The sequence below is a fragment of the Pinus tabuliformis genome, chromosome 3_2 (assembly GCF_031772625.1).
Source record: "Pinus tabuliformis cultivar Carrire ecotype Pingquan chromosome 3_2, CPIR1, whole genome shotgun sequence".
Taxonomy (NCBI): Eukaryota; Viridiplantae; Streptophyta; class Pinopsida; order Pinales; family Pinaceae; genus Pinus; species Pinus tabuliformis.
Window position 1 is genome coordinate 322,437,311 of NC_142302.1, and position 12,829 is coordinate 322,450,139.

The 12,829-nt window shown below is 36.0% G+C and overlaps 1 pseudogene; it reads left to right on the forward strand.

Moving 5' to 3' along the window:
- Positions 1-2,345: 2,345 nt before the first annotated feature.
- LOC149180819 (putative 12-oxophytodienoate reductase 11) lies at positions 2,346-10,476 on the forward strand (annotated as a pseudogene).
- The last annotated feature ends 2,353 nt before the right edge of the window (positions 10,477-12,829 follow it).

Below are 12,829 nucleotides of genomic sequence, written 5' to 3' on the forward strand. Positions count from 1 at the left end.
GATGAATGGGGGAGAGAGGAAAGAATATTTATTGCACTAGATGCATTGATTTCAATGTAGATGATTTCTAATCCTATTTGATTGCTTTCACTAAATGCATTAATTTCAGTGTAGATGGTGATTTCTAATCCTATTTGATTGTTTGCACTAGACGCATTGATTTCAATGTAGATGTTGATTTCTAATAATATTTGGTTGTTTGCACTAGATGCATTGATTTGAATGTAGATGATTTATAATCATATTTTATTGCTTGCACTAAATGCATTGATTTCAGTGTAGATGGTGATTTCTAATCCTATTTGATTGTTTGCACTAGATGCATTGATTTTAGTGTAGTTGTTGGTTTATAATCCTATTTGCTTACTTTCACTAGATGCATTGGTTTTAGTGTAGATGTTGGTTTATAAACCTACTTGCTTACTTGCACTATATGCATTGATTTGAGTGTAAATGTTGATTTCTAATTGTATTTGATTGCTTGCACTAGATTCATTGATTTCAGTGTAAATGTTGTTTTCTAATCTTATTTGATTTATTGCATTAGATGCATTGATTTGAGTGTAGATGTTGATTTCTGATTTGAAGTAATTGGATGTATGATGGTACATTAATTTTAAAGTGATTGGATTAATATTGTGCATTGATTTCAGTGTAAGCATAAAAAATTATTGACAAGGTACATTGATTTTTGTGTTATAGTAATTCAACATATTAATATTGGAGAGAAAGAGAGACAAGGTATGTTGTTTACTACAATATATGGAGGTAAATATTTAAATGGTCTACAATTTAACCTGTCATTTTGATATAATCGATATGAAAAGATGACAAAAGTAATAAGGGTGACAATAAGAATAGTAGAAGAAAATAGTTTGAGATTAATCACAATGAAAGACTATTTGTAATTTACTATATTCTTATTATTCACATTTTCTATCATTCAACACTATTACATTGTCACTTTACATTCAAAAATTGTATTTTATCATTTTTCATTATTAAAGTTATTCACAATATCTATCATCTCAACAAACTGAGGTAACTAAGAAAATTTAAAATTAAAATGACCAGATTAATCTAAGACATATTTAGCATATTTAAAATGATTATATTTAACCTTAGATGATTTTACATATTATTGATAAAATCAATCATCTGTTTGTTATATTTTCTTTGGCTGCACACGACTGAAACCAACCTAGATCCAACTTAACTATGGATCTATCAAGCATCGAGTGAGATCAAATCTCTCGAGGTGCAAACATTTCCTCAAGTTTTTCACTTAAAAAGAAGGTTTGCACCTCAAGAGATTTGATCCATCTCAACGCTTGATAGATTTGAAGTTAAGATGGATCTAGGTTGGTTATATTATAATATATCATGATATATATTAACTTTAGATATAAAATAGAGAAGGAGATGAGTGAGAGATGTAGAGAAGGAGGAATGAAGAGAGACAGAGGGAGATGAGTGAGTGTGTAAAATAAACTGCCTATTATAGCTTATAGACTAAATGACATTTTTTCTAGTTAATTTTAATCAAATTTTGATGGAAATTTTTAAAAACTTGAGTTTAATTTATTTAATTTGCATAATTCAAGTGCCCTAAGATTTTTTCAAGTAATTGAATCTATTTATGCATTCAAAAATATATTCTAAATAACAAAATTTTTTGAGATGAATTCCAGTAAAAAAAACTATTTCACATCTGAATTAAATTACATAATTGAATTATATATAGATATATAATTTTTTTTTAAATATTTTGTATTCTTAATGTTAAAGATCATATTTTGTATAAATGATCAAACAACACACCAGACGAAAAACAAATCACGTCAACGTTTAATTTATTTAAGTGTTTCGATTCCACGTGAAGAGGGATTTTATATAGGGATGGAAACTTCTTTCCACCAATCAAATTTCTTTCAAACCGTCAAATTTGATCATTTTTTTTGGCAAAACCGGGCGGCTGAGTTTTTAAATATTTATTTGGTCAAATTGCAATTAATACCAGGGCCATGTGCATGTGAAACCCTTAATTTATTTAGCAGTGTTCACACCAAACTTGAATTCAAGGCCAACATGGATCGCTTTTACACACGTGCTCCTAAACAACTCTCTCAGCGCATGTCACAACCCACAAAGAGTTAAGGGGCAGAAGCAATACGGTGCCTCAATGAATGTACGTCACCCATGACGTTCTATCGAAACCTATATAAACATATTAAGGCACTGCACCATGGATCAATCTATTAAGAATCCATCCAAATCTATCACCGTATTATGGCAAATTGGTTGAAGTTATTCAATTATATATTGTACAAGGAAGGACACTAATCACGATGGAAGGGAAACAAAATACACAAGAAAACCAGTCAATGCAGCAGATCCCAATGATAACACCTTATCAGTTGGGTCCCTTCGGCTTGTCTCACAGGTATCAACCTTCTGCTCTGCTTTTTTTCATTCCTATTGTACTTGTTTTGACAACAGAGTTTGAGTTTTCTCATACTGGGAAGGGATTTTGCAGATTGGTTTTCGCACCGTTAACCAGACAAAGATCCTACAACTGCATACCCCAACCGCACGCAATCCTATACCATTCCCAGAGAATCAGCCCTGGTGGTCTTCTCATTGCAAAAGCTCCTGGTGTCTCCGACTCTGCCCAAGGGTAGGCTTACATTTTCTCTGTCACTATAGTTATACTAAGCCATGTGCTAGTTATGAAACTTTTCTTATTGGAAGACCAAATGATGATAACCATGATGTGGTGTGCAACTGACAGGTACGCGGATACCCCTGGAATTTGGACATACGAACAGGTGGAGGCCTGGAAACCCATCGTCAATGCAGTCCACGAAAAAGGAGGCATTTTCTTTAGTCAGTTTTGGCACATTGGAAGAGCTTCCCATGTGGGTAAGTATATCTATGCTTTGTACGTATTGCATTGCCATCCATTAATTCCTTTCATGTACCCACTTGTCGGATTTGTCGATTCTGTTGATTTTCTTCCAAATCATGATTTCCACTGCAATTCTACAGTTTGTTGGCTTCAGTAGGCCATGGCATCTCGTAATGCAAAATAGGGAGTAACAACTCTTAGTCTCTTGCTCTAATAAATTTGCATTAGATCAGTTTTTTCAAGGATGTAATAGTGTGATTTTTATAGCGCATTCCCTTTTTTCATGGACGTAATAGTATGCTCTCTTTTTTCTTTTTCTTTCTTGGGAGAATTTGCTATCAGTTTCTTTGAATAGAGATGGCTGAGTGGGTCTATGAAATGCAGATTATCAACCCAATGGACATGCTACTGTTTCATCAACAGATCGAAAAATATCAGGACAGGTCGTGTTACCTAGTCGCAAAGATGTTGCAGATTATTCCACTCCTCGAGCTCTAAAAATTGAGGAGATTCCATAGATTGTCAATGACTTTCGTCTTGCTACAAGAAATGCTATCAAAGCAGGTGACTGTTCTTACATAAATTTTGAAATTTGGCATTTAGGTATTTGCACATGTATCACATAGGCTACTTGAAACTAGGAAGATCTTAATAAACCAGAGTGTTGAAATATAATTTCAATTGCAGCAAATCATTTTTCCTTACCTTTGTGATGCGATGAGATCGCAAATCGCAAATCATCCTCAGCCTGATTGCCTTTGGTTACAACCTGTGTTTTCTGCGATTGCGATGCGATCCGATCGCATATCGCAAATCGCACATTATTGACCGCCGGTAAATTTCAGTAAAACAGTAAATGCAATTTACTGTGGGTTGGTAAGTTTTGGTGAAGTTTTTAATTTTATTTCAGCGGAAGTATGGGCTCAAGTAATAGTTGGTAAAAGCATTTAATTTTTATTATTTCTTTTACAGAAGCATGGGAAGTGAAAACGTGAAGAAGTTCTTATTGTTGATATATATATGTAACTTTTTTTGTTGTGTTGATGAGAGTATGAGAGAAGAGAAAAAGAACACAGCGTATGAAAATATACACCGCAGTGTAAATGAGTATTGTAATGCACAGCAGTGCGAAGAAGTAAAAAATATAGAACGCAGCAGCGCGTGAATGAAAAAGAAAGGCAGCAGCAACAAAATAGAATATACCGCAGACACAACAGTCTGAGTCTTTTGTTTTTGTAAATCCCTCTGTGAGAGAGGAAGATCATATTTTTGTAACAGCAGTTTCTTTCCTTTATTAATGAATAGAAATTTGTTGGTGTGTGAAAACTCTGTCAGCTGCAAATGAATTTTTAAGTTTCCCTGTGCTAAGATCCTGTGGAGAGAAAACGGAGCATTGTTCTTTGTTCTGTGATTCTGTTCTTGGAATTTTGCCAAAAAAATTCCCAACAGTGGTATCGGAGCGTTGTTCTCTGGTCTTTTGAGTTTGAAATCACCTGAAATTTCCAACAACTGGTATCAGAGCTAGTCTAGGCTCTTTGAAGGGTTCAAAGAAGCTGAAGGAAAGACTTTTGCTGCAGCAGCTTCTCCAACAGTGTGAAGACTCAGGCAAAAGAATCCAAGTGAGGTATTTGAAGCATAGTTAAGAGTGCAAGAATGGTTGGCACCAGCACCAGCAATAGCATGGGTATGCAGCTCCCATTATTTGATGGTAAAAATTACGACTTTTGGGCAATAACAATGAAAGCCTTGTTTGCTTCCCAAGACTTATGGGAAATAGTTGAGGATGGTTTTGAACAACCAGCAGATGAAAATGAGTTTAATAATCTAACTCAAGGAGAGAAGGATCTGTTAAAGAGCTACAAGAAGAAGGATTCAAAAGCTCTCTTCTTCTTGTATCAAGCAGTGCATGGAAGCATGTTTCCAAGGTTAGCAGCAGCTAAGACATCCAAAGAAGCATTTAAAACTCTTAAAACGGCCTATCAAGGAATGGAGAGAGTGAAGACAACAAAACTGCAGTTGCTGAGGAAAGATTTTGAGAACCTGTGCATGAAGGAGTCAGACAATATTGACTCATTCTTCACTCAAGTAATTGGCCTAGTCACACAAATAAGATCTCATGGAGAGATTCTTGAAGAAAGGAGGATTGTGGAGAAACTATTGAGGTGCCTATCCTCAAGGTTCCATGTGATTGTCACCACGATAGAAGAGACAAAGGATCTCTCAAACTTTTCAGTTGATGAACTTCATGAATCACTGATCACACATGAGCAGAGGTTGAGTAGAAATTAAAACTCATCTCTAGAGCAAGCCTTTAAGACCCAGATGTCCTTTGGAAGAGGAAGAGGTCAAGGCAGAGGAAACAAGAGAGGAAGAGGCAGAAGCCAGAACAGAGGTGGAAGGAACAATCCAGCGAATGCTCAAGGAAGAGGCAGCAATCCAAATCAGAACCAAGGTCAAGGCAGCAGCCAACAAGGAGGACAACATCATGCTCAAGGAAAAAGGTATGAAAAACCCAATGTCCAATGTTATTATTGTAAAAAATATGGGCATTATGCCAGTGAATGTAGGAAGAAGCAGCATGATGTGAATAATAGATCTAATGCAAATATTACTAGAGAAAATGTCAGCCAAGATAATGTGTTGTTAGCTTGTAACATGGTTGAAACAAATAGTGAAGATATATGGTTTCTAGACTCCGGTTGCAGCAACCATATGACAGGAAACATAGCCTTGTTTTATGCTTTAGATCAAAGTGTGAAGTCACAAGTCACACTTGGGACTGATAGCAAAATTTTTGTTATGGGTAAAGGAGAAGTTAAAATATTTACAAAGCAAGGTGAAAAGAAAACCATAGCAGATGTCTATTATGTTCCTGGAATGAGATGTAACCTCTTGAGTATTGGACAGCTTGTTCAAAAAGGTTACAATGTTTTCTTTGAAAATGATGTATGCACCATCATAGATATTGCACCCAGCAAAAGATGTATTGTTGAAGTGAGGATGACGAGGAACAGGATGTTCCCTCTCAGAATAAGAGCAGAATTGAAAAACAAAGAAGTAATTGCAGCAGTTTCCCAAGAGGCTTTCCAAAGCCAACCAAAAGATGAAAATTGGTTGTGGCACTTGAGATTTGGACATCTCAACTTTGGAGGTCTTAACTTGTTGAACAAAAAATGGGAATTACCATTGATAGAGAAATCGGACAGCCTTTGTGAAGGCTGCATATTGGGAAAACAACAGAAAGAAAGTTTTCCTTCAGGGAAAAGCATAAGGGCAAAAGCACCCTTAGAAATTGTCCACTTAGATTTATGTGGACCAATGCAAACCCCATCTTTAGCAGGCAGCCAATATTTTCTAACATTCATTGATGATTTTACAAGAAAGACTTGGGTTTATTTCTTGAAGAACAAATCGGAAGTGTTTGAAAAATTCTGAAATTTCAAAGCACTTGTGGAAAATCAAAGTGGGTTGCGCATCAAAGTTTTGAGAACAGACAGAGGAGGTGAGTATATCTCCAAGGAATTCCTACGGTTTTGCAGAGAAAATGGAATTCACAAGGAATTCACAGCAAGGTACACCCCACAGCAAAATGGAGTTGCTGAAAGGAAGAACATGACCATTATGGATATGGCAAGGAGCATGTTGAAGGCAAAGCATTTGCCAAATGATTATTGGGCTAAAGCCGTAAACTGTGTTGTATATATTTTGAATAGGTGTCCTACAAAAGTTGTAATGAACAAAGTGTCGGAAGAGGCATGGAGTGGGAGAAAGCAAGGAGTCACCCACATGAAATTTTTTGGATGTGTGGCCTATGCACACATTCCTGATCAGCTAAGGAGGAAGTTGGACAGCAAAGGGGAGAAATGCATTTTCATTGGATACAGTGAGGAATCCAAAGCTTACAGGTTGTATATCCCATCTACCAAGAAGTTCTTTCTGAGCAGAGATGTTCAGTTCATTGAGGAGGAAGCTTGGGATGGAAGCATAGAGAAAACATTTAATGTTAAAAACTGTTTGTCTCATGATGAAGATGATGAGGAGATGGTAGAAATACATCCCCAAACAGCAGCGCCAACATAAGGACGTCAAGGAACACCTTTGAGGAGAAATGAGAGTGCTTCTCCAAGCACACCACAAGGAGGAAATTCAAGTGCGTCTTCAAGCACTTGCACACCAAGTGAAAGAGGTAAGAAGTTTAGAATTCTAAGTGACATTTATAATGAAGGAATGAATTCTTTGTTTGCATTATATTATCTTGTTGATGATCCTATTCATTTCGAAGATGCTATTAAAGATAAGAAATGGATAGAAGCTATGGATGAGGAGATGAATGCCATAGAAAGAAACAAGACATGGGATTTGGTTGAGCTACCAAAAGGTAAAGAAGTCATTGGAGTTAAATGGGTCTATAAGACCAAGTGCAATGCTGAAGGAAAAATTGAAAGACACAAGGCAAGACTTGTTGTCAAGGGATACAAGCAATAGTATGGGAGAGATTATGAGGAAACTTTCGCACCGGTTGCAAGAATGGAAACCGTGAGAGCAGTGTTGTCCATAGCAGCACAAAACAAGTGGAAAGTTTACCAGATGGATGTGAAGTCGGCATTCCTAAATGGAGTGTTAAAGGAGGAGGTTTACATTGAACAACCTCTAGGTATGAGAAGAAAGGCCAAGAGCACAAAGTGTGCAGATTGAAGAAAGCTCTTTATGGGCTGAAGCAAGCGCCAAGAGCATGGTACAGTAGAATAGATTCCTATCTACTGGAAAATGAATTTGACAAATGTGAGGGAGAACCCACCGTCTACATCAAAGAAAAGGATGGTAAGATTTTAATTGTAGTCTTGTATGTTGATGATGTGATTTTTACAGGTAATGATGACTACCTCATTAAAAATTTTAAATCAGTCATGAAGGAAGAATTTGAGATGACTGACATGGGTTTGCTGAGATACTTCTTAGGAATAGAAGTAGATCAAAATGAAAATGGAATTTTTATCTCTCAAGAAAGATACGTAAATGAAGTGTTGGAAAGATTCCACATGCAAGAGTGCAAGGTAGCAATCACTCCCACGGTAATGGGATTAAAACTCAGCAAAGAGGACAGCAGCAAGGATTTTGATCCTAGCTTGTACAAGAGCATAGTTGCCAGCCTTATGTATTTAACTGCAACTAGGCCGGATATAATGCATGCTGTTAGTTTAATTTCCAGACTCATGGAGAATCCAAAAGAAGCACATTGGCAGGCAGCAAAAAGAATACTAAGGTATATCAAAGGCACAAAAAGATTTGGCATGTTGTATACTTTTTCAGAAAACTCAGATCTGGTTGGCTACACCGATAGCGATTGGGCTGGAAGTGTAGATGATCGGAAAAGCACATCCAATTATGTCTTTCACATGGGTTCAGGAGCCATTTCATGGGCGTCCAAGAAACAACCAATCGTGGCATTGTCTACAGTAGAAGCAGAGTACGTGGCAGCTACAGCAGCAGAGTGTCAAGCGGTTTGGATGAGGAGACCATTAAGAATTTTATGCCAAGAGCAGGCAACAGCAACGGTGATTTTTTGTGACAATAGCTCAGCTATTGCGTTGTCCAAGAATTCTGTGTTTCACAAGCGAACGAAACACATTGATACAAGGTTCCATTACATCAGAGAATTGGTGAACAATGGAGAAATCGTTTTACAGCATTGCAGAACTCAGGAACAGGTTGCAGACATTCTGACAAAGCCATTGGACCAGAAAAGCTTTGAATTTTTGAGGAAATGTCTGGGTATGATTGATAACCCAACAGTTGAAATTAAAGGGGAGTGTTGAAATATAATTTCAACTACAACAAATCGTTTTTCCTTACCTTTGCGATGCGATGAGATCGCAGATCGCAAATCGCATCCTCAGCTTGATTGCCTTTGGTTACAACCTGTGTTTTCTGCGATTGCAATGGTGCGATGCGATCCGATCGCATATCGCAAATCGCACCATATGCTTGTGCTCCATTTTTGTATTCCGCCAAATGGGATCCTGCGATGCGATCCAATTGAAGTCAACGATTAAGTACAGGCCTGCAGCATGAATTTTACGTGAAGTAAAAGTTACATTATTGACCGCCGGTAAATGTCAGTAAAACAGTAAATGCAATTTACTGTGGGTTGGTAAGTTTTGGTGAAGTTTTTAATTTTATTTCAGCGGGAGTATGGGCTCAAGTAATAGTTGGTAAAAGCATTTAATTTTTATTATTTCTTTTACGGAAGCATGGGAAGTGAAAACGTGAAGTAAGTTCTTATTGTTGATATATATATGTAATTTTTTTTGTTGTGTTGATGAGAGTGTGAGAGAAGAGAAAAATAACACAGCAGTGCGTATGAAAATATACACCGCAGTGTAAGTGAGTATTGTAATGCACAGCAGTGCGAAGAAGTAAAAAATATAGAACGCAGCAGCGCGTGAATGAAAAAGAAAGGCAGCAACAGCAAAATAGAATATACAGCAGACACAGCAGTCTGAGTCTTTTGTTTTTGTAAATCCCTCTGTGAGAGAGGAAGATCATATTTTTGTAACAGCAGTTTCTTTCCTTTATTAATGAATAGAAATTTGTTGGTGTGTGAAAACTCTGTCAGCTGCAAATGAATTTTTAAGTTTCCCTGTGCTAAGATCCTGTGGAGAGAAAACAGAGCATTGTTCTTTGTTCTGTGATTCTGTTCTTGGAATTTTGCCAAAAAAATTCCCAACAGTGGTATCGGAGCGTTGTTCTCTGGTCTTTTGAGTTTGAAATCACCTGAAATTTCCAACACAGAGGGCTTTTCTTTTCCTAAGAGGGCAACACTTCTTTCTCTCTCTCTCTCTCTCTCTCTCTCTCTCTCTCTCTCTCTCTCTCTCTCTATATATATATATATATAATGACACTGAATATAACCAACTGAATCGATTTTCATTACATCAAAATATATATTTCTTTCATTCATAGTTTTCTCTGGCATTGTGGAAGGTTTTGATGGTGCTGAAATTCATGGTGCTCACGGATATCTTCTTGACCAATTTATGAAAGACAACATAAATAACAGGATCGATCAGTATTGTGGGACATTGGAGAACCGGTGCAGGTTTCCTCTCGAGGTTGTTAAAGCAGTGGTGGAAGAAATTGGAGCAGAACGAGTGGGAATACGGCTCTCACCATTTACATACATTTTTTATTCTAGTGACTCAGATCATGAGGTGCTGGGGCTTTACATGGCCGAGGCCTTAAATAAATACAACATCCTGTATGCCCACTACGTAGAGCCTAGACTGGCAGCTACCTTTGAATATGTTGCAACAAACAAGAGTCTGTTTCCAATGAGGAAGGCATTCAAGTGAGCATTCTTGGTTGCAGGAGGTTATGGTAGAGAAGACGGAAATGAAGCAATTGCAAGTGATAAGGCTGATCTTATAGTTTATGGTCGACATTTTCTGGCCAACCCAGATTTGCCTAGAAGATTCGAGTTAAATGCCCCTCTCAACAAATACAACAGAGACACTTTCAACACTCCTGATCTTGTGGTTGGTTACACAGATTATCCATTCCTAGATTGAAGTGAAATATCCATGGATACATAAAAAACAGACTATCCATTCCTCTGCTGAAGCGAAATATCCATGGATACTTCAACATGCATAGACTATCCATTCCTGGACTGAATCGAAATATCAACTGAATTTGTTATTGTTTAAAATATATTTTTCAATATATAAATGGATTTAGCACCCAAAATAACTCTAAAAGCACTCAAATTATGCAGAGTAAATAATTTAAACTGCAATTTTTAAAAATCTCTCTAAAATATCAATTCGTCTATAAATTAGACTACTCCTATATCAAACAATGTAAAAATGATATAAAATAGTTAAATGTTTTTAAAAAAACATTCAAATTTGATTTTTCTATTTTAATGCCATCTTCTTATTATTTATAATCTACCATAAATAACCTCATTTATACTCGGTGGCAAATACCAATACAAATTTTGTAAGTACTGTGTGATTCCCTGCCCTTCTGTATTAGTGCAATAGTTCATAGCTTGTTATATGAAATTCAATACCATGCTTTCTGGTTGAAAACAAGTAATTTATCTATAAAGAAATCGTTTTTCTTGAATATTTCATCATAAATATTTTGTCGTAATATCAACCCAAACTATGTTTATAACATCAAAATAAAATGTACTATGTTTATATGATGAAACTAGAAAGGACTATATTTTCAACCATACTCAAGAGAAACTACTTCTTGTAAATTCAACATCTTCACTCACCGAAATCAGCAAATGTGCTCTTTAAAAAGTTCAAGGCAATTAGTTTTGTCATGAATCGTAAATTACATAATCATTCTCGATTCAAATCAAAATTTACAACCACAAGAGTCCACATCAAACACATGAGCGACTCTTTTATTCGGGGAACACCAACCTATCAAAATTATACCATCACTGAGAAGCAAACTAAGGATTACACACTTACTCTAAGTCTTACATTCATATATCATTTTAAATAATAATACAACTACATGAATTACAAAGGTGAATAACACCCATCTTTGAACTATGTATACGTTGATCCTTTAACTAGAGTTAATATTTTTAACATTTCTTTTACAAGATAGATATTCATGAAATAATACAGGTTGACCCATGAGAAAATTAGGTCATTAAGGTCCAATAAAATACCTATAATAGTGTATAATTCCACAATACTTTCTCAAGCATGAGTTATGAACAAATAACATTAACACATAATAGGTTACTCACGGTTTCTCGAAGGTCTGATGCTCCATAAAAATAGGCATGTGTATATTAGATTCTTATGTCAATACTTACTATTGTCATAAGGTACATTATCACATTTACCATAATACGTACTTGAGAATATTGAATGTATTTTTTCTCCTATCTAGCCAATGTGTATTTTTAATTACTTAAACGTTCTACTGCCATAAATATTTTCCTATGGATTGTATGTAATGGAGCATTTAAAATGTTGGGAAGACTTCATTGTAAGGGTGTGAGAGATGTGGGTGATGAAGGCTCACTTAGCCATCTTGGCTAGGGTTTTGGCCATGGACTAATGGAATTTTGTTAGGTTTGGTTTTTCTGGGTTTTCCCAGGTAAACATTGGTGTTTATGTTTGCATGTGTTTTGTTGTTTTTTATGTGTTAATAGTTTATTTTTCCTCTCATTAAATATCCATAATTTTTATATCACTCTAGTTAAAATTTAAAACTTTTGGTATCAAATTTGAATATGGATGTGTTTTCGATTTAGAGGGATGCTTTTGTTGTAAATGATTTATTTGGCCTAGTAGATGGAAAGATCATATCGCAGAATAGGAAAGCAAGAAGGCTGATATAAAGAGTGTAAGGAAGCATTGAGTTCGTGAGTTGTGTTTGTAATGTGTCGTTGATTTTCTCTTATTTTACAGATATGGTGTGCTTTAGTTGTGGCATTGGTATTGTAATGGAAAGTAAAGCATGAGGCTAACAATATGCTAATTCGAGAGGATGATGTCATAAATGCCAAGGAAACAAAAAAAAAAAAAATTATTGCAATGGAGTTCAAAATTATTGCATGTAGTCCATGGGGTCTTGGATAGATGGTGACTGGGTTTGTTGTTAAGGAACTTCTAGATGTTAAGTCACCTATTTAATTCCCCTCCTATTCGAGTGTTATTCTTGGACATGATCATGATGTAGCCTCAACAATGTTAAACTTACAAAAAAAATAATTATTGCATGTAAATGGACATAATGCTATCAGACTTGGTAAGGCATGTGTGCCCCTAGGTAATTGCTAGTAAAGTATGTTGTTAGACCTAGGTGATAAGGGGAATGATAAGCTTAAAGATACCCTGGGTTTAAAATTTGAGGGGGGTAAAGGCTAGAGTGAGCGAGGCT